At 52.0% G+C, this 25954-nt stretch overlaps 1 long non-coding RNA gene across 3 annotated transcripts in view; it reads right to left on the bottom strand.

Moving 5' to 3' along the window:
- The window catches only part of LOC306649574, a 67759-nt gene extending 59154 nt beyond the window's left edge, over positions 1 to 8605 (bottom strand). For all 3 annotated transcript variants that reach the window (XR_013760657.1, XR_013760658.1, XR_013760659.1), the window contains exon 1: positions 8500 to 8605. This is a non-coding gene — a long non-coding RNA (uncharacterized lncRNA). The remainder of the gene's footprint in view (positions 1 to 8499) is intronic.
- Positions 8606 to 25954: the final 17349 nt, after the last annotated feature.

Genomic DNA, 25954 nt, shown 5'->3' with positions numbered 1-25954 from the left:
TGACCAGCATGATATTTCAGCCGCCAGGTTTCGGGGTGACTCGGGATGTAGCAAACAGATAACTAATCTAGGATCCCAACTTCAGACCATTTCTATTATTAGAAAATGAGAAAACATCACATCCCATTTTCTCCAGAAAACCATGCCTGAGCCCCCAGCCCAGAGCCCTCAGGTCGCCTCGGTCATGGTCCTCGGCACCCTAAATTTAATCCTCATTCCCGTCTCTGTTCCCCTTCATCTGAGGGAAGAGCTTTGAGAGAGGAACAATCTGGTATTTGCTTACCTGTCACCTGAGCAGAGCATCTGGTATGCAGTAGGTGCTTACTAAATGTGTATTCAAGTAACAATGTATCTGTTAACTGTTTCCTCCGTGGGATTTCAGGGAATGTCTCCCTGTATTCCACCATCCTCCAGGTGCCAATCAAGGCCTCGGCATCCAGCAGGCTGCCCTCCGGCCCCCACATCCTGTCCGCAGCCCCCCATCCTTCCCACCACCAGGGTGTGTATCAATCTCACATCCACACTTCTCCCCACCCGCTCCATTCCACTCTGGGATGGTCACTTCAGAGCAACGGGGCGTTTGCTCTGCCTTTCCTCGCCCTCTGGGAAGCCCAGGGAAATCATCTCTGATTGATGTGATTTCTTCTTGGGGTCCTAATGACAAAATCACAGTGAAACCCAGCCCAAGGTCCAACCCACCTGGAAGAGATCGGCTCAGCCTTTGTCTGCCAACAGCGGCAAAAAAATCTTGACTAACCAGGACTCAGTGCTGTTGTGTTATGTTTTTTTCCTGGTTAGCAGAGAAATAAAACTGAGAAGTCCATTTATTTCCTCCCTCTTTGCTTGAGGAAAGAATATATGGATGAACCTCTATTGCTGCCCACTGTCCTTAAATTCCCCCAAAGAACTGAATATCTCGGGGAAAGATGAGCATCTTGAAGGCCTAAGAATTAGTATTCTGGAAATAAAGATAGTGCCAGAAGTTACACCAACTAGCCAGAGAGCTTCGGTGTGAGGAATTTTTAATTTAAAAAAGTCTTCGCTATCACTCACTTGCTTTGTCTTGAGAGTCTGTTCTGATTATCTGAGGGTCCAGATTCTTGAAGTTCAGCTCAAATAAATCACATCATATTCTTAGTAATGTGATCTTCTTACAGAGAGCCAAATTCCGGCTTATTGAATTAATGTCTCATGTTCTTTGTCCAACGAGTACCCCTGTCTCCTAGGCATCTTGCTCCTCTTCCCCACTCCCTCTGAGATGCATGAAACTCCCCCTGGGTACCTTCCCTGGTCTAGGGCAGGGTGTGAAGAGAGAGGCCTTTCCCGTCACGCAGCTAACAGAAGCTCACATGTCTAAGAGAGGAAGCAGCAGACAGAATGGTAATTTGATTGACAAGTGTCAACCGTCTTTTAAGGGGAAGATATTGCAAAGAAAGCCAACAATGGATTACTGAGCGCTGACTCTGTGCCAGGCATGGGATTAAGAATTCATTTTTCACTCCTGGTCAGAGCCTCTGAGGCCCTACACGACCGAGCCCCTGTCTGTCTTTTTGACGTATCTCTGATCACTTCCCCACACCCTTCCTATGCTACCTCCACACTGGCCCTTTCTGCTCCCTGGAGCTACTCCAAACTCTTCCTACCACAGGGCCTTTGCACTTGCTGTTCCTGCTGCTGGGAATGCTTTTTCCTAGATACCTGCATGGCTCATCTTTGCACCCCTTAGGTCTCCATTCAAAATTGATCCAGAGAGGGCCTCCCTGGTTAAGCTGCCCGTTTCCCATGCCCAGACATTCTCTGTCATGTTCCTTTGTTGTATTTTCTTCATAGCACGCCACCATCTTCAATCAACTGAACCATTGTCTGTCTCCCACAAATATTGCTCAAGGAAAGCCAGCAGCTTGCAGATCTCACCACCATAAAAGCAGCCACGTCATAGGAGCCGCGTTCATGCTTCCACAATAAATGAACGACTTTCTCTCTGAATTCCCCCAAAGTAAAAATTGTTATCATCCCACCTGCAGAGAAGGAAGTGGAGGTTCTGAGCCACGAGGGAACTCTGCATGCCCACACAGCTAGTAGGTGGGGAAAGGCCTGGCCTCAGCCTCTCTCCGGAGCCACATTCTCTGTCCCAGCTCAATGCTGAGTGGGACGATGAGAGATCTGCTTAATCAATTGTTTTCTGACTCCCGTTAATGAGCGATGTCTGAGCAGCTGTGACTAGAAACATCTTTTCTCAGCCTGCCGTGGTGAAGTGTGTCATAGCGGGATGCGTCCTTCAAATCAGACGCTGCCATTCTGTCAACCCCCAGAAGAGCATTTTGGGAAAGCACCCTTTCTGGGCTTGGCTGAGGCACCACCTCTGTGGGACCCTCCCAATAAGCAGATGAGGTCCCAGCCATGGACGGAAGGGGGCTGCAGCATCTGTCTGTCTGTCTAGGATGGTGGGAGAGGATGGATTTGATGAATCCCATATTGGGTGAGGGCCTTTGTCCCCAGACCTCCCCACCAGAGCAGCCACCCAGCGTGGAAGCCAGCACTGTGATGTTTCAGGACTGGCCCCGCCCGGTTCCTTCTGGGGCCTGCTCCCTATTGTCACCTGAACTGACACCCTCGTCCTGCATGACGTTAATCTTCACCCGGGCTCTGCTGTCCCTCCCAAGCTGGAAGCTCGAGCCCCTCACCATGAAGGATTTTACTTTTTAAATCTTGATCCTTGGGATTACCCGAGAGAGACACCTGCCTGCCCGGGCGTGTCTGCCAGTCATTCCTGGACGTGACCGACAGCGGGGACAAGTTGCTCCAACCCCAGTCCCACCGCCCCCTTCAACTGGCCCAGCTCTGAACCTCCCTACCCACCGGCTTCGGGGTGAATGTTTGTGCACCCCCACTCCCCCAAAATTCATAGGTTGAAATCATAACCCCCAAGGGCAGGGTAGTGGGAGGGACCTTTGGGAGGAGTTCAGGACGTAAGGGAGGAATGCCCACAAAGGGACCGGTGAGGATCCCGAGAGACCGCGTCCCTCCTGTCACATGAGAGTATAGTAAAAGGCCACCTATGTGCCAGGACTTAGGTCCTGAGCTGACTCTGAACCTTCCAGCACTTTCATCTTGGACTTTCCAGCCTCTAGAACTGTGAGCAACCGAGTTCCTTTATTTACAAACTACCCAGGTTATGGTATTTTGTAATAGCCATTGAGCTGGACCAAGACCTCCCCTAGTTCCACTTAAAATAACCCGTTTCCTCTCGATATTTACTGTACCCCCACCCAGATGGAAAAATTTTATGGAGGTGACCCAACCATGTAGAGGTGCTTATCGCTCTTGTGACTATAAGAATCAGAGAGAAATTTTCATGCAAAGGCAAAACTTGTGCTATCTCCTTATCCCTATTTTTCCTTTACTTTGAGTCATTTTTATTAAGAGAGTCATAATGTTCTCTATCTGCATGACACTTTCCATCTTTAAACATTAACTAATTAATTGACTGAAATGGTATCTCGGGAGCATTTATCATCTATCCCATTAGCCAGAGAGCCAGGAAGCTGTCTGTAAAAGCCGCCAAAAGCTCAGTGGAGACTTCATCTTTCCGCTTCCCTTCCCAGAAATGTTTTTGTGTCTCTGTGTCTGAATGTGTCATGGAAAAAAAAAATGAAATAAAATAAAAAGAGAGGATTTGACTCCCACCAACTGCTATAAAAAACTACCTCTGGGAGACCTGGGATTTTAATGGTAAAATAATCAGTCTTGGAAATGGTCCTGTCCTCCAGGAGAAGAAAAAAAAAATAAGTAGTTTAACAGCGATTGCCCTTCAAAACAATTACTAATTATAATGTCTATAAAGAAAAATGCCCTCGATACCATTGCTCCTAATAAAGCCAGGCAAATCTATAGGAAGGAATTAGCGGACATGTTGGAAATTGGACAGGGGAGCTCTTGGGATGGGGCCAGAGTGGGGTGTGCTCCAACCGGCTTCTGCACCTGGATGCAGAGTTTCAGGGGGCTCACCACCTGGGGCCAGCCTTTCTGAGCAAATTGGCAAGATTAGCGCAGCAGGTCAGGCCAGGACGATTGGGAGACTATTCTCTTCTTCCGTCTCCCTCCCCAGCCTCTTGCCCTCTGCCTCCAGCAGGTGGCGCTGTGCCCAGGACCCGAGCCTCCCCTCCTGCCGGCCTCCAGACCAAGATGTCAGGAAGGGCCACCCCACATCCCCCAGGCCTTGGGGTGAATCTGACTGTCGGATCTCTTCTGCCTGAAACAACGCGACGTGGGGAAGGATCCAAGGAAAGCCAGACAGGAAAGGAGCCCTAGCAGCCCAGGGTGGCGGAAGACAAAGGGAAACACCCTTTCTGCCTTCAGACTCCCTATTCCCCCCTGGAAAACCTGATGGAGTCGCTTCAGCTCTCTGATCGTCAGATCGTCGTCTGTAAAACGCACCAGGCAACGGGCCCTCATCAGACGCTGAAGGCGGAAAGGGGATGTGGGAAGCCTGCCGTCTCAGCATGGCCAACGGGAACCAGAGGTCGCACGTGGCAGAAAGGAACTCACTAGCAAGTGCAAAGTGACTCGGAAAGGCCCAGGAGTTGGAGCTTAGGAGGGCAGCCTCCCCCAAGTCCCCCTGCCTGTACCAGGATGGGGAAAGTGGCCACCACTGCTGGTGAAGTCACCAAGTCGGAAGCCCAGGGCAGCAGACCCAGCCCAACTGCGAGGACGCCTCGTGCCTCCCCCTGGTCACTCAGTTCTGCTCTCAAGGCGAACCGGAGCCAGGGACAGTGGCGCACGCCTGCAACCCAGCTCCTCGAGGGGATGTGAGCTCAGGGTCAGCCCCGGCAACTTAACCAGACCCCTATCGGGAAACCCTATCAGGAAAGAAAAGAAAAGCTCATGGGAAGCCTGATTTGCAGAACCTGGGCCACATCCAGAGTCCCGGCTGCAGGGGAATCTGGAAATGGACTTTTCAGCCTCCGAGCATCCGTGGTGCAGATGGCAGAGTAACGGAGGTGGGGTGGTAGTGGGAGAGGCCCACCCACCAAGGCAGCCCACATGCTGCAGAACTGCCAGGAAAATCAGAGGAGGGGTTCGCAAGGTGCCCCACAGGATGCCTGGCCACCGTGGGTTCTCGGGAAACACTGGTTTCCTTTCTCACTCCAAAACTTTTGCTCAAGGCTGGTCTTGTGGATTATTCTAAACAGAAGAAAGAAACCCGGAGCAGAGAATGGCTCTTCCTGTTATCCGTGAGGTCTATGGAGCATCTTCAGTTCAACGACCTGGCTAAATTCAGAGGTCTCCCTGCTTAAAGCAGACCCCACCCCGCAGACAGACGAGCTCATCTTAGAGAGAATCTTAGGGTTTTATTCTTTGTGAACAAAATTTCCAAAGGGTTCCCTCTGGATAATCACAACTACTTCATTGATTTAACCACCATGGGGCTGGGGGCACGCAGATGTGATTCTTCCAAGAGTCAATGGTCTGGGCCGAACAATTGTACAAAACTTAGAAGATGACAAATTATGATAAAAGCCAAGAGAAGCGAGTGCCAAGAGGCAGAATAAATTAAGGTGAAACTGATTCTGTTCAGGGATCCAGGAAAGAAGTCCCTGAGGAAATCATATCTTCGTCAAGACCTGAAGGATGCATAAAAATTAACCAAGTAAAGAGCAGGAGAGAAGATCAAGTGTGCAGAGACAGCCTGGGCAAAGGCGCTGTGTGTTCCAGGAGTCAAAGATACCAGCGTGGCTGGAGAGCGCCCGGGAGGGAGCAGCATTCCCTTGGCTTTGCAATCCCAGCCTAAGGTCTAGGTGACATTTTTCCTGAGGTTGGAATCTGGGTGTTTGGCAATTAGCATTTCACAAAAATGACACTCAGAGCAACTTTGTCTTGCTGCATGTCAGCTGTCCCCTCCACAGAGGTGAATGATGGCAGCCCTTCCCTGGGTCCTGAGCGTTAGGTGAGCTCATGAGGGTAAAGTGCACAGACGCTGGGCAGGTCCCAACAGCCGCAGTGACATCTTCCTGTCTTCAGCGTCTGGCCATGCCACTCCTAAGAGACTACCAGTGCTTCCCCACCCACATCCCTTCTCAGAGACCCTTCCCACCCCATGCACAGCTGAGGCGCCCACCCAGCCACAGCTGATTGGACCAGAATGGTAACTACCTCCATCGGGCCAATCCGATCTGTACACCTAGGGGATTCTTAAAGCTCAGGCAGAGGCTGAACTGGCCACAGGGTGTTCGAAGCTGGAGTGTAAGATCATGGAGGAGGAGGACCAGGAGAAAGACTTGAGATCCTGATGGCAGATGCAGAGAGGAGAATGGAGCAGATGTGCAGAGCAAGCTCCGGAGAGAAAGATGCAGACAGGAGTTGATTCACAACACCCCAGGTCCCCCCGGGGTCCAGCTGCATGCGTTGGCTTCCTGGAAAACCTCCTGTGTCCTGGCAGTGAGACTTCCTGTTCGCGTTAGTTTCATGGCATGAGTTTTTGCTCCTTTCAATTAAACAATCACGACCGAAGAGATTCCTCAGAGTGAAACCTGGAGGCCAGCCTTCCTTTGATCAGACCCGAGAGCAATGTCATCTTGCAAGCAGGTCGTCACGTCCACCATGTGCCGCCACCATCTCAAGAGTCCCTGAGGTAGACCCTGCCTCCGGTGGTGACCTCTGGCTTAAGCCAGCCGGCATCAGCTTTCCATCGCTTTCGGCCCATGAGATGGGTCCCCACCCACGCCCAGGACCAGTCCTCTCTCCTCCATCTCCCCGCCTTCACGCTCCCTCCGGCCGCTCCTTGTGGGGCTTTGCTTCCCAAAGCAAATCGGCCCATTGCACATTTATTTTTTTTTTTAAATATTGGAGTAAATGAAAGTCAGTCAATCAGATCAAAAACAACTTAGATCTCGGTCCCAATAGCACTTTTATAAGTAGCATATTTGGGTAATATCGATTCACCCTTTTCTACCCTTTAAAAATTTAAACACCTTCCCTCATTTACTTTCTTTATTTTAGAATTTTCGGCAGTCAATTTTCTTTTATCCACAGACCTTGCCTTCGCTGGGAAACAAATCAATAAGAAATTATATTTTTGCCAGGCTATTTTAAAGTAATGTAACCAACGTATTTCTCTCTCATTCATGGCGCTATTGATTGCCAAGTGAATAGAGCTGGGATGGCGATTCCATGTGGCCTTCCTGAACCTGAGCTAGAGAGGAGTTCCTCCTGCGGACCCGAGGGACAGCAGGAGGGCCGTAGCATCCCAGCTCAGGCAGATGTCCCCATCCACTAAATTCTGATTTTTTTTTTTTTTTTCCTGGTTGCCATTACTCTCATCTTGGTGAAGTTGACCCACCTCTTGGCCTCTAACTTGGAATCTCCCTTTTACCAAAACGTCACCTTGTCACCTTGTCAACGTCACTGAATAAGAAAGTCAAAACGAAGCTTTAAGAGGAGGGGAGCAGTTACCGTCTTTTGAAATACCATCCGGGTGGTGGGTAGAGGCAGAGCGGCAGCTGTGTGCGCCTCTGGAGATGAGGGAGAGGTCACCCATGGCAGAGCCGGCCGGAGCCATGAGCAGCCCTGGCCCCTGCGCGTCACAGGCACTTGGTGACACCTGGTGACCCACGGTCTTCCCAGCCTGGAGCCTGGAGGGATTTGCTGCGGGGACCATGGGTGACATATGCGCCATGAAGTTATGTGGATGCGTCGTTAGAGCGGAGAGGAGAGAAGTCTGGCTCGTGGGGAAGCAGCCTCCAGGAGGGTCGAGCCGCTGCACCGAAGGCACGTGGAAGCCGGCGGGGAAGCTCTGTGGCCACAAGACCCAGCGGGGCCACGAGCCACTGGGCTGAGCACACGGAGCAGAGAGGAGCGGGACCTCTTCGCGCAGGCCGCTCCTGGCTCCCTGGCGGACCCCGCCCCCCATGCAACCACCGTGGGCGTGCCAATGAGGAGAGTGCGCTGGGGAGTGTGACCACGCCTCTCCATCTTGAAGGCCGGCAGGGACCGAGGCCAGAGGGAGTTTGTGCATCTCTCCTTCCACAGTTTGATGGAGCCTCTGCTCCGCCCGGAACCGGCCAGGCTCCCAGTGCAGACAAGACAAGGGCCCTGCGCTCGGGGGCGCAGGCTGGGGCGCGCAAGGCCAGGGAAGGTCGAGAGCTACAGGTCACGGGACCGGATGGAGCCTGGAACTTTCCAGGTCTACCGGCCTATGGTGACCTTCCTGGCTCTGCAGAGGTGAGTGTCGTGAACAGAGCGTTCCCCCCGGGTGCTGGCCTCTTCTGTGCCACCTGCTCTCCAAGCCAAGTCCCACTTCCAGCACTGGGAGGTGTGGAGGCATGTCCCCTGGGGTCAGTGGCCAGCAGGGGCGATTGTCTGTCTAGATAACTCACCCTTCCCTGGCTGCCACCAACAAAGTCAGGGCTCCACAAAGCCCCAGACCACAGCCCCCCACTAACACAGAGGACAGTCACCACAAAACACGAGAGGGGTTCTGCCTTTGCCCCCACCACTCACCTTTCCTTCAGGACACTGAGGGGCCACGCCTGTATTGCCCCACCTCGCAGATGAGGAAACTGAGGCTTGGGAGGATGGGAAGCTTGCAGGAGCCTGTCCGACTCCAGAGCCTCTGGACTTTGCCCAGCTGTAGGCAGGTGAGTGTTAACAATCACGGGTCCCAGTCTTCCGGGGCTGGCTCTGTGCCCATGCCTCCGCTGGGCACTGGGACGGGCACAGAATGGAAGCGTGGTCTTCACTGTCCTAGAGAAGAGGGAGATGCGCCCTCAACACCGCCTCTCCCTCCGGCACCTGGCCCACAGCCGCCTGCCCTGGCACAGAGCTCCGTGGGTCCCCGAGCCTGGCCGACTGGCACAAGCCTGCTACGTCCTTGCCCCTTTCCTGCCTCCTCCTGGCCACTCCTCCTCGTCCCTCAGGAGTCAGCTCCCTCAGGAGCTTCCCCGAGTGCACAGGGGGTCAGGGGCCTCGCTTCTGTGCACCCCACGGCCCCCACAGGTCACCTCAGCCATGAGACTGACCTCTGGGATAAGAAGTCAGTGAGAACCCCGGAAACCAGGGAACCCGCAAAGGAAACTGGAGCCTGCCGGGCATGTTCAGGTGTGTTCTGGGGCCAAGCTACAGGGGTGCCGTCTGCAACAGGACATGCACAGCCAGGTGAGCAGGGTGCAGAGCTAGGGCTGTTGGCCTAGAAGACAGCATCCCCATAACCAATCAGTTACAATGTTTTGCTGCCAATTTTTTTCTCACTTTTAGAAACATGTCTGATCATCACAACTAGGAGGTAAGGAGAAGGTATGGTTGTCTCCATTGGCTGGAAGAAGAAACCAGGATACTCAGAGAGGTGAGGTGAGCTGCCCAAGGTCCCACAGCATGAAGATTCCAAGGCAGCAGAGCCAAGTGGCTAAGATTAGGCAAAGGGCTCTCTCAACTTCCTGGCCTGATGACCTTGCCCTAGAACTTCTCCAGGTTCTCAATTTCCACATGTGTAAAAGAGGAGTCAGATGTCCGCCTGGCAGGGTTATGGATGACCTCGGTCCTTGATATCCGTGACGACAAACTGTCAACCCGCTTGTCATGGCCGCTTTTGTTCTCCTGGGTCTTCTGCAAAACCCCTTGGGTGGAATTCCCCTCCCAGAGACTCCAGCCGCCCTAGGGATTCCTCTGAAATGCAGCAGGTGACGTACCTCTGGACCCCAGGGTTCCCCGACTGCACGTCCCCTCCCTTAAGAAGCCACCAGGCTCCTGTTTCCTCTCTAGGCTGCCAGGAAACCAGGCGGGGGGCTGGCTTCACACAACAGTTTGGGAAATAATTAGCTTGCCTTCCCCAAGGCCAGAGTTCACTGCCGAGATATTTAAAGCTCTACTTAATGGCTTAAAATAAATATCACAATAGAGATGTCAAAGTAGCCCTGTGTCCTCACAGTGACGGGGGAGGGGTAGAACATGAAGATGCGTTCATCAGAATCCGTCTCAAGGTAGCACCTCTGAGGTCTGATACCACAAAAGTCAAATTGCTTCAGGTTTCTTTCTTTTTACTTTTTGGGTTTTTTTGATAAGTTTGTTTTCGTCCTTTGAGGGCCCCCAAAGGTCTGTCATCCGCAGGAATGAAGAACTGTTCTCAAAAAGAGGGGGAATAAAAAAGCACGATTGCATTTTTTTTTAACATCAGTTTTAATTTCCAGCCACTTCTACGTGAGTTTAATGCAATTTCCAAGTGCTAATCACGAGCTGATTCCTCCTGCCGCAAGATGGACTGAGCCCCCAGAGGACCCACGTTCTGGCTGATTTAAGGATTTCTTGTCTTCCACATCCCCACAGCTACTTGGTGAGGCAGGACTGATGGTCCCCACTCTGCAGAGGAGCCACGGAGACCTCAGGGACCAGCAGGTTGACAAAACACAGACAGGATCAGAGTCCGCCTCTGTCCTTCATCCTGACTCTGTTTCCTTTCCAGCACATTCCCTGAGTTCTCCATCCCACCCAGGGCTGAACCCCCAGCATCACCAGACAAGGCAGCGAATACCGTCTTATTAGTGGGAGTTTGGGGCTGGTATAAAGCCAGGAAGGGTAAAGCTCTAAGGGAAGTCGTTCTGATAGCTACCACCCTCCCCTCCAGCCTGGAGAAACCTCCTTCCCTACAGCCTCCCCCTTCCTTCATGTCACTTGATACTGTTAAACCCCAAGTGGCTCATTTAGCCAGATCTGTCTCATGCCCCTGTGCCTGTACAAACACCGATTCTCTTCCTCCACAATCCGCTTGGTGAACTCCTCTTCACCCTTCAAAACCCTGCTGAAACCAAATCTTTTGGAAGAAGCCCTGCATTCCTGGCCTACCCCCACACCCCTGGAATCCATGCATTCCTGCGAGCCCTCTCTCCCTCTCACACACAGGCTTGTGTTTTTATAATGATCACAAGGCTGGGGGTCTATTCCCTGGGTTGGGAGGTGAGTGGGACTGCTGGATCTGTTTCGCTCCCCTGTGCCCAGCCCAGGGCCTGAGTCACACCGAGCACCTAATTGAACTGAATTGAAAAGGAAAACCGGCATCACGGAGAACCAGAAGGAAGGAAAGCCAGCGCCGATGTTGTGAGAGTCTATTACTGTGCAACCAACCACACCGTGCTTTGCTAATACCGATTAAGAACTGGCACAGAGGCAAGACAGAGCAGCGCTGGGGATGGATGCTCTCTGGACATCTGCTGGGCGTCTCATCTGATAAATCCTGGCCTTGCCGACAATTTCATCTTTCAGAAGACAGAGACAGCCACAAAGGAGAGGTTACTGTCCTGCAGCTAGGAAACACCGGTGGAGGAGGAGGTGCTGGAAGGCTTGGGAGAAATAAAAACTCAGGGCACATTAATGACAGTGCAAGAAAATGAGCACTCATTAAACACCTGCTGTATGCAACCTGCTTTGCATATGTTTACTACGTTTAATTCTCTCACACACACCCTTCAAGAAGGTGGGTATAAATGGCTTCAAACCAGAAAGTACAGAAAGGTAAAGTAACTTGTACAAAGTCACATGACCCAGGTCTGCCTGCAAACCTCAAGTTCTAACCTCCCACCATGCCGCTGAGCAAAAGCAGCACGTCGCCCAGCTGACGACCCGGACTTGATGAGAAAGTGGAAGTAATCAGTACAGGTCGAGTGATGCTTCAATAACAAAACACACTCTCCCAAACTCACAGTGATACGACACAGCTGAAGTTTTTCTTTGAACCCAGCAGTTTCCTGAGACAGGCAGCCACCATCCTGCCCGGGCTGACTCTGGGCTCCACTCTGTGTCCCACTCACGAACCTCCATCTCAATGCTTTGGGGTTAGCTTCAGCCAGAGAAAAAAGCCCCAGAGGATCTCACACCTGTGACTTAATGCTCCCAGCTGGAAGGAGCATTAAAGGGTCACATCCACTTCCCTGATATACCCTAACACCGAGGGGTACAGAAAAGCAATTCTCTACAATTCTGGAGAAACAACCAGAGACAGCTGAGCACCAGCAGCGCCTACCCCAGCCACTTTAGGAGAGTTGAGAAAGAAAGGAACGCTTTCCCAACAGACCCTGCCTCTGCATTCTACCAGCGGAGAGAGGCGAAAACGTGAAAGTAAACATTGACAAGGACATGACAGAGCTCCAAAAAAGAGATAGGGGGATTTGGATATGGAAGGTGATTTTTACAGCCATGAATCAGTGAGCATGTGAGGAAGGTCGGTGCCGTGAACAGGGTCCTGTGGCCACAGCTGAGAAGGAAATAGTGCATGAAATGAGTGGGAGGCCTCCGTCACTTCCGGCTGCTGCAACAAAAATTCTATAGAAGGTCATGGAAGCTTCTGTAGCGTCAGAAGCTAGATGCCCAAGGTCAGGGTGCCAGTGTGGTCGGGTTCTGGTGATGCCCCTTTCTGCGGTTCGCAGACAGTGCTTTCTTCCTGCCTCCCCACGGTGGACGGGATTGAGCTCCAGTCTCTTTCTGGCCTCACAGGGACACAGATCCCACCACGGGGCTCCACCCTCCTGGCCTCATGGACCCTAGTTCTCTCCCAAATGCTCCGGCTCCTTATGCCATCCCTGGGGGCTGAGGGGTTCCACATAAGAACCTGAGGAAAACAGCGCAAATCCTAACAGAGGCTCAGAAAAGGCATCTGTCCATCACAACTTCACACTCGATTCCACCCTTACCACAAGGCCAGGCATGGAAGACCACGCGCGGGTCCCCCCAGGGCTGACGGGCCTATGGAAAGACGGTCAGGAAAACCCGGAAGGAGGGATGCAAACGGACATGGCCTTAAGATGGAAGCAGGGCTGCCTGACGGGAAGCCGCAGCTGAGGCATGGCGGGCGAGACTGGACCTCCCAGGCCCTGGTTCTTGTTCTGCAGTGGGAAGGACGGACCCCGCCTCGGAAGGACGCGGTCAGGACTGAGCAGGCCCTGCAGGCGGCCTGCGAACTGCAGGGGACAGGATCACGTTAAGGTTGGCAGCCCTGATGGGTCCCCTATCCAGCTGGCTGTCCTGGGAACCACGTCCCTGCTGATTTCGCTGTCTTCTCATGATGATGGCCATTTTGCTCTTACTGGAACATGCTGGAAACACAGGTGCCCGGGCTCCCGTCAGAATCAGGCATGTGTCCTGCTTCAGTGCCATTTGCTCACCGACACCCTCCACGAGGACCCGTCAGGAAGGACGACCTGGACGCCCTGCCCGTCACACTCTTCCCTCACACTTACTCTATGTCACACTGGCAGTCAGAATCTGCCCACCCCACACCTGTGCGCTTACTGAGCGTGTTCATGGTCCGTCCCTCCCCGGTACTGAAAGACTCCCAGACGTAGAGAAGCCGCAGCCCAGGAAGGCACCTAGCATGGAGGTGTTAGCGACCTTGCATTCCAACCCTCCCCCACTAACTCCACACGTAAGTCATGGGATATGCTTTATTTCTGAATTCGGAATCTCCTTCGCCTTCTAACCTTTTATTCTGACCCTCCCAGTTTCCTTAACAAAACATCCCAAAGAGTCCACTGTCAAAGGGCAACCTGCTCTTCCCAGGCTGCCCTGATGCCATTGTCCTAGCTGACCATCACGTCATCCTCCCGGAGCTTTGGAACCACCTGAACGTCAACTTGTAGGCCAGTCACCCGCCTCCAAGGGTCCAAGAAGATAGTCAGCCTACGACCCAGTATGTACCAAGGGATCGAAGCGTGGCTCCGAATGACAACCTCCCTTTACTCCGTTAGTGCCACTTACGCGTTCTGGTGGGGGAGGAAGTTCTCCACTGAAAGTGGATTCCACTCATGTGATTCGGTATCATAAATAATAAATAATATGGAAGCTCACAACCGGGCTCTTACAAGCGTTCTTGAACTCAGTTAAGCAGCGATGGTTTATGAGTAATTAAGACATCTGAATTCCTGGGACGATTTCTTCGGGTGTGTGTGTGTGTGTTTGTGTACGATTTTTTAAATCAAATTAAATTTTGATTAGCATGTATTAATTGTACATATTAATAAGATGCTCCTCGGACAACTTCTGATTGCTTTTGCAACACAGCAACAAACCCTGGGGGCCGCTTTACTATCAGGTCTTATTTGGCTGAAACTAGCAAAATCCCTATGGCAAGAAAGTAAGAGGCCAGCTACAAATTATCTGGAGGTGCACCTTCCCTTCTCTCCAGGAAAGGGGACACACGTAGAGAGATGGCTTTCATGATACCAGACCCGGTAATGCGAACCTTAAATGTCATTCCATTTCACATCCATGGCGAAGGCAAAATAAAGTGTGGTGGACCCATTCTTTCAGAAAGAAAACTGAGGTTTGCAGAGGTGAGGCTCACTGTCCAAGTCCATGTGCTGAGCAGCCAACGGGTCTAGAAGTCACAATGCTGTCTACCCGGCTCTCTGATGGTGCTTTTTCGAGAAGCGGTAAGGATTGGGAAAGCTAGCTGCTCAGAAGCAAACACCCAGAGGTGCTGGCAGACCCACTTCTTCTCGGTCCCTGAAGGGGCCACTCTAAACCTGCGGTGGCCAGGCAAAGTACAAATTCAGCTCAGAAGAGTCGCTCACCTCATTTGCATACTGATCACTGTCCCCAGGACCTGACCCCATTGAAGGCATTCGACTGAATCCATTCATCCAAAATCACTGATTGGCTTCCATGAGCCAACCAAAGAAAGGATCTCTCCACTCAGCTGACCTTGGGACAAGCTCACCCTTGATCTCAACCTCATCCAGATGGGGAGAAGTCCCTTCAGGTCATCATGGGGTAACTAAAAGCCACCAACTTAATATCACAAGAGACAAGGAGAGGCAGATGGTAGATGAGGGACTTGCAAAACCCCAAAGATGCACAGGGCCAGGGGAGCCATATCCTCTCTCTGGCTGTCCTATAAAACAGCATCAGTCTCTTGGCCAGAGGGTCTTGTAAGCCAAACACCTTCTCCACCGGCTCCTATGCTAAGCCTGGATCATTTAATGATGGGCATTCAGGAAGCCAAAGAGGGACGAAGGGCCTTGGCTTAGAAGTCAGTTGATCAGGGTCTGGACCAGGCCCACGGCACACCTGCTGCAAGATCTGAGCGACAGCCTCAGGCTCCAAGCCCCCGTCTCTCTATCTCTAGAAAGGCATCAGTGTGACACTTCCTCTCCTCAGGCTGTGATGTTAAGTGGAGAAGTCCCTGGGATACCCTGGACGCCACATCCAGTGCACAGGGGCCCGAGAAATGTGGGCTAGTTATTCTAAGAAGGACCAAGGTCGTCTAGTCTACCGTAGGTCGACTTCAGTACTGAAGATAGCTCTTCACTCCTTGAATCTTTTTCTCTTGATCTATATACTTATGATATGCTTCCGGATTTCAAGCTTAATTCATCACTGGGGAGCCTGGAGGGTAGTCAACGTTCCCCAAGACTGTTTCCCGTGCCCTGAGAGATTCATGTTCCTCTTGGAAATTTCAACCGTGTTACGATTTCAGCCACCTGATTGTAACCTTCACAAATACTTATCAATCATCCATGGATCACCAATTGCTGCGGTCTGTGCACAGAGCTAGGTATCAAGACTCTGCCCGTCTCCTCCCCTTGGGTGCCCAAGCCTGAACTTGATGCTGTGGACTGACTTGTGTCTCCCCAGAACTCACATATGGAAGCCCCAGCGTGTTGGGGACTGTGGCGGTGTTTGGAGATGGCGCCTCTGGGAGGGAACTGGGTTCAGATGAGCCCACCAGGTGGTCCTGATGACAGCATGGCAGCTCTTGCTGGGACAGCAAGGCCTGCTCTACTGCAGGAAATGCTTCTCTGTTGCTGAAGCCACATGGGCCAAGTGACCAAAACAGTGGCCTTTCCACCTCTGTCTTAAAATAGGCTTCTCCCTGTCCACTCTCCTGGTCAGTGGCTCCACCAGCCACCAAATTAGCATCAGTCATAACTTCTCCTCCTCACCTCGTTCTCCTGACCAGTGGGTCCCAGTTCTTATGAATTCTGGTCTGAAGTGAGTCTCTGATTGGATCTTTTTCTCCATTCATATCTACCTCTGGCTCAAATGCAGGGTTCACAGGGTCTTCTCCAAAGTATTACCGCAGCTTCCATGGGGGTCTCCCAGCGGGATCCCTGCACACAGCACAGAAGCCACTGTCCGAAGCGCAGCTCCGAATTGGCCACTTTTCTGTTTAAACATCTTTAAGGATTTGTAAAATCCCCAGGATGAAGTCTGCACTCCTCAGCTGGGAAGGCCACGGTGATCTGACACCGCCCACCTCCCCAGCCCGCCTGTGGCCATGTCCCAACAAGCCCCCTTCCTTCCCAGAAAGCAGCCCCCTGCACCTCCCTGGTCACGTCCTGGGCCTTGACAGCCCGGGCCTCTGAGTGTGCTGCTCCTGCTCACAGGCCCCTCCTGCTTCCTGAAATACTGAGCAACACCACATCATCCTCCATGAGTTCAAATCCCCCACGGGCCACCTGGGACCTCCCACCACAGGCTGGGTGAAGCCACTGTTCCCTCTGCTTCTCCAAACCTACTCCCACCACAACAAACATGACGTAGCCCAGTAACACTTTTTTAAATCTCTCTCTCTTTGTGGCCCCCACCCCCATAACCAGATGTCATCTCTTTGAAGACAGAGCTCCCATCTTATTAAACGTATTTTCAGAATAAAAAGAAAAAAAATAAAATTTTTGCAAATGCGCTAGAGCTGGAAATTCCTGAAAGCAATGCTTTATGCATACCAGGGGAATAATTATAATAATATCAACTATTTTGAAGTACATAATACGACTAAACGCTTTACAGGCATAGCTCATTTTAACCACCCCATGAGGAAGTACGGTTTCTGATCCCTTTTCTTGCCCACGCGCACGCACACACACTAAGTTTTGGAGTTAGGACATAGTTCCTAAAGTGACTCTGTTATCATTTTTGTGACCTTGAGACAATCCAGTCTTCCTTTGTTTTCTCACCTCTGGAATGGGAAAAAGATTTCCTGCCAATAATTAATTGCTGTACCTAGTAGGTAATGCCTGCCCAGTACATTCTTCAGGAATATTGTCTTCAGTGGCCAATAGATGAGTGGCCGTCTGATTGGCTGAGATCTGGGTATGTTAATATGCTAATTTGGGTTCTGGCTTCCCCATAGGTCGACTCTGAGCCGACCCCATCTGGGGCCCCGCCCCCTCTCCTGCCACGCCCCCTCCCCAGCCTACCCTCTCAGTGCTAAGGAGAGGTTCAGGGTGGGTGACTTGGGAGGGGATTAGGACAAGACTCCCGCAGTTCCCTTCATAACTTTGAAAAAACTGAGCATTTAGCAGTTTGCTTTGGAGGTTGAGAAGCAAATATGAACACGTTAGATATGAAGTTCTATCAACCACATCAGAAACGGAGCCCAGCACCTTGTGTCCAGGTGCAGAAGCGCAGGACGGGATGCCGTGGGGACTTGTCATGGCAGGATTGACGGGGCCACTGGTTTGCCTGCGAATGCTGCGTCCCTCTCCCTGTGAGCCGCCGGCCCTCCCCACCTCCCCAGCCGCTGGTTCGCGAATACATTGACATTTCCAAATGTATTGATTACCGGAGCAGACTGGGTCTGGGAGCGGGGAGGGGGAAATGGATTGACTTTATTATTTGTGGGAGGAAAAAAGAAGAATAAACAAGGGAGCTTTTGTTTGGAGGACAAAACCCAAATTATCGGTTGAATGGCGCTGAATTAAATACTTAAAGTTCAATCTTTCCAGAGTGCTGACAGTGCAGGTGGAAATCAATACGGAAACCATTTGCACCGGGGAGCCGGCCTTCGTTATTAACAACTAATTATACCAAGTTCTCTGAAGAATGGGGTTAGGCCCCCTAAAGGTTGCCCCACACAGCAGGACTCCTGGCCAGGTGAGAGCCAGGTCAGGGATCCTGGTCCCAGAGCACCAAGTCCAAGGTTTAAGACAGACTCGGAAGGCCTCTGCTCTGTGGAGCCCTCTCACAGTGCAGGAAGTATTGGAAGCCCCCCGAACTCTCATCGGAATTTGAACATATGTTTATCAGCAGCCAATATTTAACGAGAAGAATGATCATGACCATACCAGTTGTTAAACTATGGAAATTTGGTCAGGTGTGGTGGCACTCACCTATAATTCCAGTGGTGCTCGGGAGGCTGAGGCAGGAGGATCGTGAGTTCAAAGCCAGCCTCAGCAACTCAATGAGACCCTGTCTTTAATAAAATATGAAAAAGGACTGGGGATGCGGCTCAGGGGTTAAACACCCCAGGTCCAATCTCTGGTGCCGCCAAAAAAATAATAATAATGGAAATTCATCCATACCCTTTGCTCAGCATTCACCCTGGGACCTCCCAGGCTCCCTCCCTCCTGTCGTCCAAGAACTGGAGTCCATAGCTGGCTTGGCAAGGGGTCATCCAGGACCTGCCCAGCATCCCCTCTGTGAGTCACACCTCATGTCCTAGGGGTGACCATGTGTTTGGACAATAGTTTCCTAAAATCAGTTCATCACAGTCTACAAACCCACATGTCTTCCTTTGGGGACAGGAGCGTTTACTGTACGTCAACAAGGTTACATACACCACGTCTACACAGACTCATATGGTTGCATAGTTTATCACATATTGTATGGAAACATTTTAATTTTATATTATATTCCACTAACATTTACATATACTATATAGAACTGCATGCTGTAACCATGTAGGAAAAAATTTATACAACACTAGATATAGTTAACTACATATAGCCATTTGTACACATAGCTACATGTAGATATCAATATGTGGTTATATACGGTGTATAAACTACATTTCTATTTGTGTACAGCCAGCATGTACAACGGTTATTTCTGTAACTGTAGGTAGTATATAAACACTATGTAAACGATTGTATATAAATCTATCCACATAAGCACATCTAGTTCCTCTGGGCCGTGTGTTTGGGAGCTGCTTCCACGTTAGCCTACGTGCACTTGCTGGCCCTGCACTGTATGGCGGTACCGTCATGTAGCCACGCCCCTGTGCATGAATGTCTACGTGGTTCCCGCTTTTCCGCTACTGCAAAGCAAGCTGCACCAAATGCCTTGCCTCTTCCAAGCTCACGAGCCCATTCCTCTAGGATCCATTCCGAGAAATGCAACCACCGGATCAGTGCAGATGTGTGTTGTTAATTTGGATAAATCTTGACAAGTCAGTTGCGCTTCCTGTTTTGCAAGTGGCGGTGGCATGTGCGCCGCCTCTCTGGACAGTCCCCAGCAGTCAGCCCCTCTCCCAGCACTCTCCAGTCCGCCTGAAGGGTCCGTGACCTGCACTTAGCAATCACAGCTCTTTCACATCCGCCGGTGCATACATGGCCCCCAGCAGGCTGCGGGGGGTTCGCTGCTGTTTGTGACACACAGTATTCTGGCGGCCCCCAAAGCTTCCAGGCAGCTCCTGCCTGAGTCGAGCAGATAGCACATTGCCCTGAAGAGTCTGGGAGGCAGAGTTTGGTCAGCAACTGTCGCCCTGGTCTTTAAGCCATGTTGTTAGTCTGCAGAGGGATGGCAAGTCCCTCCAAGAGCTCTGCCAACTCCTGGCCGCCATGCCTTGCCCGGGATGTCACCAAGCCTCCCATGAAAGACATCTGTCAGTGACCATCCCTCTTATCAATCATAGGACCTCAGAGCCAGCACAGGGGCTCAAGAGGACACAGATGCTATGTCGTTCCTTCTTTTTCCCTCCTTCCCCTAAAGAAAAAAATTTAAGATATTTGAAGAAAGAGTTCCGGGCACAGGAGCAAGCAGAGAAGCACTGTCCCCAGTAAAAGCAGCTCTCAGCTGACCGTGCCCACCACGTGGACGTTCTTGTTCATTCCACAGAGGACTTGAGGCAGCTTCCAAGAGCACACATGACACAATAAAATCAGAACATTCAGTAAAAAGACAAAGCCAGGGAAATATACATACGGAATGGGACGTGAGGACCAAGGGGCCCCCATCCATGCAGGCACTGCCTAATTCTGAGCAGCTGGACTCTAAGGGTTGAAGGGACACTGGAGGAGAACTTGCCTTAGACTTGGTGTGCAAATCCATAATGCGCAGAAGAAAATGTACCTAGGTCTAGACCCAAAGGACTCAAAATTTGCATATTTGCAATGCAACCACATCGATGTTTATAGCAGCTCAATTCACAATAGCTCAACTATGGAACCAACCTAGATGCCCTTCAACAGATGAATGGATAAAGAAACTATGGTATGTATACACAGTGGAATATTACTCAGCCATAAAGAAGAAAGAAATTATGGCATTTGCAGGTAAATGGACAGAGTTGGAGAATATCATGCTAAGTGAAATAAGCCAAACCCAAAAAACCAAAGGCCAAATGTTTACTCAGATATCTGGATGCTGATTCACAGTGGGGTGGGGGTGGGCAAGGGAAGAATGGTGGAACTTTAGATTAGGCAAAGGAGAGTCAGGGGAGGGAAGGAGCAGGGGGGAGTGGGGAGTCAGAGGAGTGGGGGAGGGAAAGCTGGTGGAATGAGATGTACATCATTCCCCTAGGTACATGTAAGATCACACGAATGGTGTGACTCTGTACTGTGCACAACCAGAGAAATGAAAAGCTGAGCTCCATTCATGTACAGTGAGTCCAAATGCATTATGTTGTGCATAACAATAAGAAAAGGACAATAAAAAAAGAAAGAAAGAAAAATGCACCTAAAGAAAATGCCAGCCCTCGGACTCTAAGAATTATCACGGAGAGGAAAATAGGAAGTGAAGACTGGAGGACTCTCGGCATCCCGGACAGATTTGCTTCTCCTTTGAAGGCGGGTCCAGCAGTGGGAGACTTACCACCCCCCCACCCCACCCCCACCACCCCCTTCCATGTCTCTTGGCTGCCCCTGCCCTTCCTGAAGGCTCCTACCAACCTGCTTTGTTCTTTTTTTTTTTTTTTTTTTTTTTTTTTTAACTTAGTGGACAACTGTTAAAATTGTTTAAAATTCGACAGCACAGCATCTGCCCACAGCTGGGGCTGGGTCACCTCCACCGCCTTAGACAGAGGAGGGCACCTGCAGCTTGCATCCCTCCCCAGATGCCATGGTGCTCATTCAGCCCACGCACCCCGTCCAGGCCACCAAGACTTCCTTTCATTATTATTATGAAGGGAAAAGACAAATGGGTTGAGCAAAACTGCACCAGAGACCTGACTCTGGACCCGTGACTTGGCCATCCCTTTTCTGGATCCACAAAATTAAGGGTCAGATATGGAATGACAAACGCTCTCACCCTGTGACCCTGTTCTTTCCTCCGACTGACAGAGGTCCCTCTTCCCAGGCGAGGGAAATGTGCTGACATCCACAAGCCTTGTCGACATTGATGAAAGGTCAGCAGAGGGGCTCTCCGTGATGGGACCGCTTTATTTTTTACTTCAAGTGCCTTGCTGCAGAAGGTCCCCTCTCCCACTCCGCCCTCCCCGGCTTGCCCGGTGGACGTGGCCACAGAAGCAACGGCCGACTGAGAAAGAAACAGCAGACAGACTTTGCAAGTGGAAACTAAAACCAAAGGATGACAAAAGGGGGTGGGGAGCAAACAACAACCACCACCAAACCTCTTCCCTTCCTTAAATTGTCACATCAAATCTGTGCGTCCTGTTTGCCAGAGGCAGGCTGGAGCCCCAGGTGGGTCCTGGACGGCGAGCCTTGGGCGCCATCTAGGAGCCGAGGGCGGTACTGCAGGCCCCCACCCTTGGGTCCTCCCTGAGCCTGCAGACCCTTCCCCAGCCCATCTCTCCCTCTGTGCATGGAGAGGTCAAGGGCTCTGCAGGGGAGTCCGGGCTTTGCAGCCAGACCCCAGCACTGCGCAGCCAGACCCCGGCACTGCACCAGCTGCGGGCTCTCAGGCAACTCACTTCCCTACCTGCCAAACAATGGCTAGCATGCCGCCCACCCTGGAGCCAGAGGATTCAGGTATGAAATATAAGTAGATTAATTAAAAACCTCAAGATCTGGCACATGGCATGCGGCCAGTGAGCTCATTCCCTTCCCCGCCACACCAGAAGTGGACGCAGTGCCCAGACAAGTCTGTGAACCGGGGCTGGGAGCCTCACAGGGAGGCCGGAAGCAGACACGTGGGTCGTGGCGAGGGCCCCACTGTGGCCCCAGGAGAGCAGGAACTGCCAACCCAGCCTGGCTGGGCCCCGAGGTTGAGCGAAAACACAGGACAGTTAAGTTATAAAGACAAGGAAGACGTGTGGTCAGTGCCAACCGTAAATAAAACACAAGGTGACCGATGCGGGGACAAAGAGCACGTCAGGGTGGCTTTCCAGGCGTGCCAGGTACCTCACCTGATCCCCGTACACACCTCCCAACACAGGATGCCACCCCCCCAACTTACAGACAAGCCAGGGGAGGCTCGGAAAGAGCGAGGAGATGCACCCCGACCCCGCTCTCCTCTGACCCTGTTCCAGACCCGACCCGCCCTCGTCTCCACTCTCAAAGTAGCTTCCCCACTTCTGCCTTCAAAATAAGACAAATCCAGCCAGGTGCAGTGGTACACCTGTAATCCCAGCGGCTCAGGAGGCTGAGGCAGGAGGCTCACAAGTTCAAAGTCAGCCTCAGCAACTTAGTGAGGCCCTAAGCAACTTAGTGTTATTTTGTGTCTCAATAAAGTATTTTTAAAAGGGCTGGGGATGTGGCTCAGGGGTTGAGCACCCCTGGGTTCAATCCCTGGTACCAAAAACTAAAGTAAATTCTAGGTCTGACCCTTGCTTCTCCTCTCTCAGCCCCACCCTGTCCCTAAAACTTCACGAGCAGAAATCTGCCCTCTGCTAACTTCCCCAGGCCTGTCCCCTCCAGCCCTCCCTGTGTCCTCTCCTCACTCCCCACTAAGGTCTCGCTCCATGCCCGGATGCCCGCAGGAGCCTCCTGTCTGGCTCTCCGGCCCTCGTTCTGTCCTGCAGCAGATCTCTCTCTCAGTAGGTCCAGCTGTAAGTCTAATTTCTAGACCACGTGCCTTCCCCCAGGAAGGCTCGCCCAGTAGCACTACCCACAAGAATCCCTGCCTTCCCCCACCCAGGGTTCACAGCCCTGCCTACCCGTCAGAATAAGGAGGACGCTCCCCACCACTCTGGTCACGGCCACAGGCCCTTGTGAAGACGCAAAGCCAAATCACAGGCAGATGCCGCCCGCACGCCACGAGGCGATCATCTAACAAGAGTTGGTAAAAACGTGGAGGAACCGGAGTTCAGGTTCTACGGGCAGGAGGGTAACATGGGCAGTCACAAAGATGGCAGCCCCGCGAAGGTGAAGGCAGAGCCACCGTGTGACCCGCCATCCTGATCCCTTGCATGGGTCCCAGAGGGCTGAACGCCTCCCCGCACAGAAACACACCGTGCTCACGACGGCACTCTTCGTGATATCCGAAGGCGCGGGACAACCCGAGGGTCCACCAACTGATGGAACAGACACCATGCCATCTCCACCTACGATGGAATGTTCTGGAAGGAAGTGCGGACACACCCGGAACACAAAAGTCCTTCAACACTTCACGCCGAAAGCCAACGAGGACTACGTATTGCACACTGTCCCGTTTCCAGAACTGTCCAGAACAGGCAAAGCCACGGAGACCCGAGGAGATAAGCGGGTGCTGGGCTGGGAGGGGACGTGAGGGAGACAGGGAATCCCTGGTCCTGGGTACAGGGTTTCTTTTCACAGTGGTGACGGTTTTCAAACGTCAATTGTGGTGCTGGCACGACTCTGTGCACGTTCTGACACGGTGCAGTCTGAGTGGACCGTGAGCATGGCGTGTGAATTCCACATGTGAATTAACCCTCACGCTGAAAGGGCCACCTCCGTCCCTGTTACCCCTCACCGTGCTGTTTTCATCTGTTTCAAGAGCGAACACGCTCACCTAGCTCTCGTGATCAGCGTACTGTTCACCACCAGCGCAGTGGTAGCGGTTGTGAGGGTGGAGCCCAGGGCTTACCCACGATGACCTGCCCGGTCCGGAAGAGTGTGTGCCACAGATAATCCAGAATAATCCGAATAATCCAGATCAGAATAATCCAGAATAATCCAGAGCCAGGGAATGGGCACAGGAGCAGGTACGTGCTTAATGAAGCCAGAACCGGCAAAAGTAAAATACCCTTTCCAGGGCTGCACCCCTAGAGGTCCAGACACAGCTGAGATGACCCTGGCCCTGGCTCAGGACCCCAGGTGACTCCGTCATACCAGCCAGGACGGGGATCCTGTCCCCAGGCAGGCCACCCACAAACCTCACCAGCCACACCTCCACCGGTGGAGCCTCAGTAGCTCACCACGGCATTTAGGGACGTTCTGGAATTAATTCAGCTGAGGGACTCGGGTGAGCCCGGGGTCTTCTGCCCTAGGAATGTCGGTGTTCGTTTTCTGTAATCAGATTCCTACCCCCCCCCCCCCCAATCTGTCCTGGATTTAAGTCCCTGCATGTCTAACAAGCGGCCTTGCTGGGAGGCGTGGACCTCAGACGCAGATTCCTCCAGGGTCTGCAGCTCAGCCCGCAGGGCCGCCTGCAGGGCGTGGCTCCGCCCACCCACCCCCTCATCGCTGCCCCTGCCTCCAGGTAACAGGAAAGCCCTCTCCTTCCCGGTCACCCGGCTCCTGCCTGAGATCCCTCCCTCCACAAGTCCGGCTTAGGTGACCGTGCTGGGCTCCAAGCCTCCCACAGTCCCACTCCCTGGACCCTGGTCCTCAACCAGGGGTGACTGTACTCCCAAGGGACACGGGGCTTTCTCAGTTGTCACCTCCAGGATCGGGGTGCTACCGTCATCCAGGGATACTGCAAAGTCTCCCTCCTCAAAGAGTTATCTGGCCCCAAACATCCATAGTGCCGAGCCTGAGAAACCCAGGGAATGTGTGAGACTCACCTGTGCAAACTTAGCGCCAAGTACAGAGCTTGGCACTCGGCAGGTGCCCGGTCACTACTGGAATGAATTCTCTGTACCCTTTACCTGGCATTTAAGTATGGTCATGTACATACGCTCCACCTCATTCCAGAAAAGATTAGTAGCTGCTAGCGAAAACCTGTGCGATACGGCAGGATAAAATTAATAAGTAAAGTATCTCATACAAAAAAATAAAATGAAAATAAGACACAAGAGTCAGGAGGTAGAGATGAGCTGAAATTTGACTCTGGGCTTCCAGCTGGCCACAGCAAAAGGGGAAACGAGAGATTCACGGCAACAGAGACTCCCCAGGGGCTGAGTGGAAGCACGGCTTCCTCTGGTGTCGAGGCAGCCCCCAGGAGCATCCATACTCGGGAGTCTTTACGACTGCTTCCTGTAATCTTCGAGTTCTTTTTCCCTCCCGGACTCATTCTCTGAGCCGTGTATCTTGGTTTCTCCCCACCCCTTAAGTTCACAGCTGACCACGTCTAGCTTAGTCAATGAGATAAAGACAGATGTGACATAAGCAGGAGCTTTAGCTGTTTGTGCAACTGGATGTGACTCCTTGCATCTCTGACATCACTGTGCGAGGAACATGCCCCAGCTCTCCCCTGGTCCAAAGGGGTCAGGAGACCATGGAGTCAAATGGACTCAACCCACAGATCCACAACCTACGGCAGAACCACCCGGCTGAGCCCTGCCCAGCTCAGCAGATACCCTGCTGACCTGCAGTTACAGGAACAGGCCCCACTGACTTCAGCAGCCTCGCCAGCCATCTCCCTAGATGCATGAGCCAAGTGCGTGCTCACTGTTCACGTCCCTTCGTGTGCCTGCTACAGAGTTTGTTTTGTTACGCAGCATTATTCTAGCACTGGCTCACCAAAACATCTCCCAACTGCAAAGTCAAAACATAACACCAAAGCACAGGGAAATAAACAACTACAATCTTTAATGGGGCCAAGATAGTACAAAGTGCTCACATTACTGAAGTTTCTCTTCCAACTAGGTAGTAACTCCTGAGGACAGGCCAATTTTCCTCCAAAATGACCACTGTGGAGTTGGGCACTTAAAGGCACTTGATACAAATGTGTC

Source organism: Sciurus vulgaris, assembly GCF_902686455.1.
Source record: "Sciurus vulgaris genome assembly, chromosome: 18".
In the NCBI taxonomy this organism is placed as follows: domain Eukaryota; kingdom Metazoa; phylum Chordata; class Mammalia; order Rodentia; family Sciuridae; genus Sciurus; species Sciurus vulgaris.
Note: the sequence above shows the minus strand (reverse complement) of the source record. Positions and strands in the feature narration are given on the sequence as shown.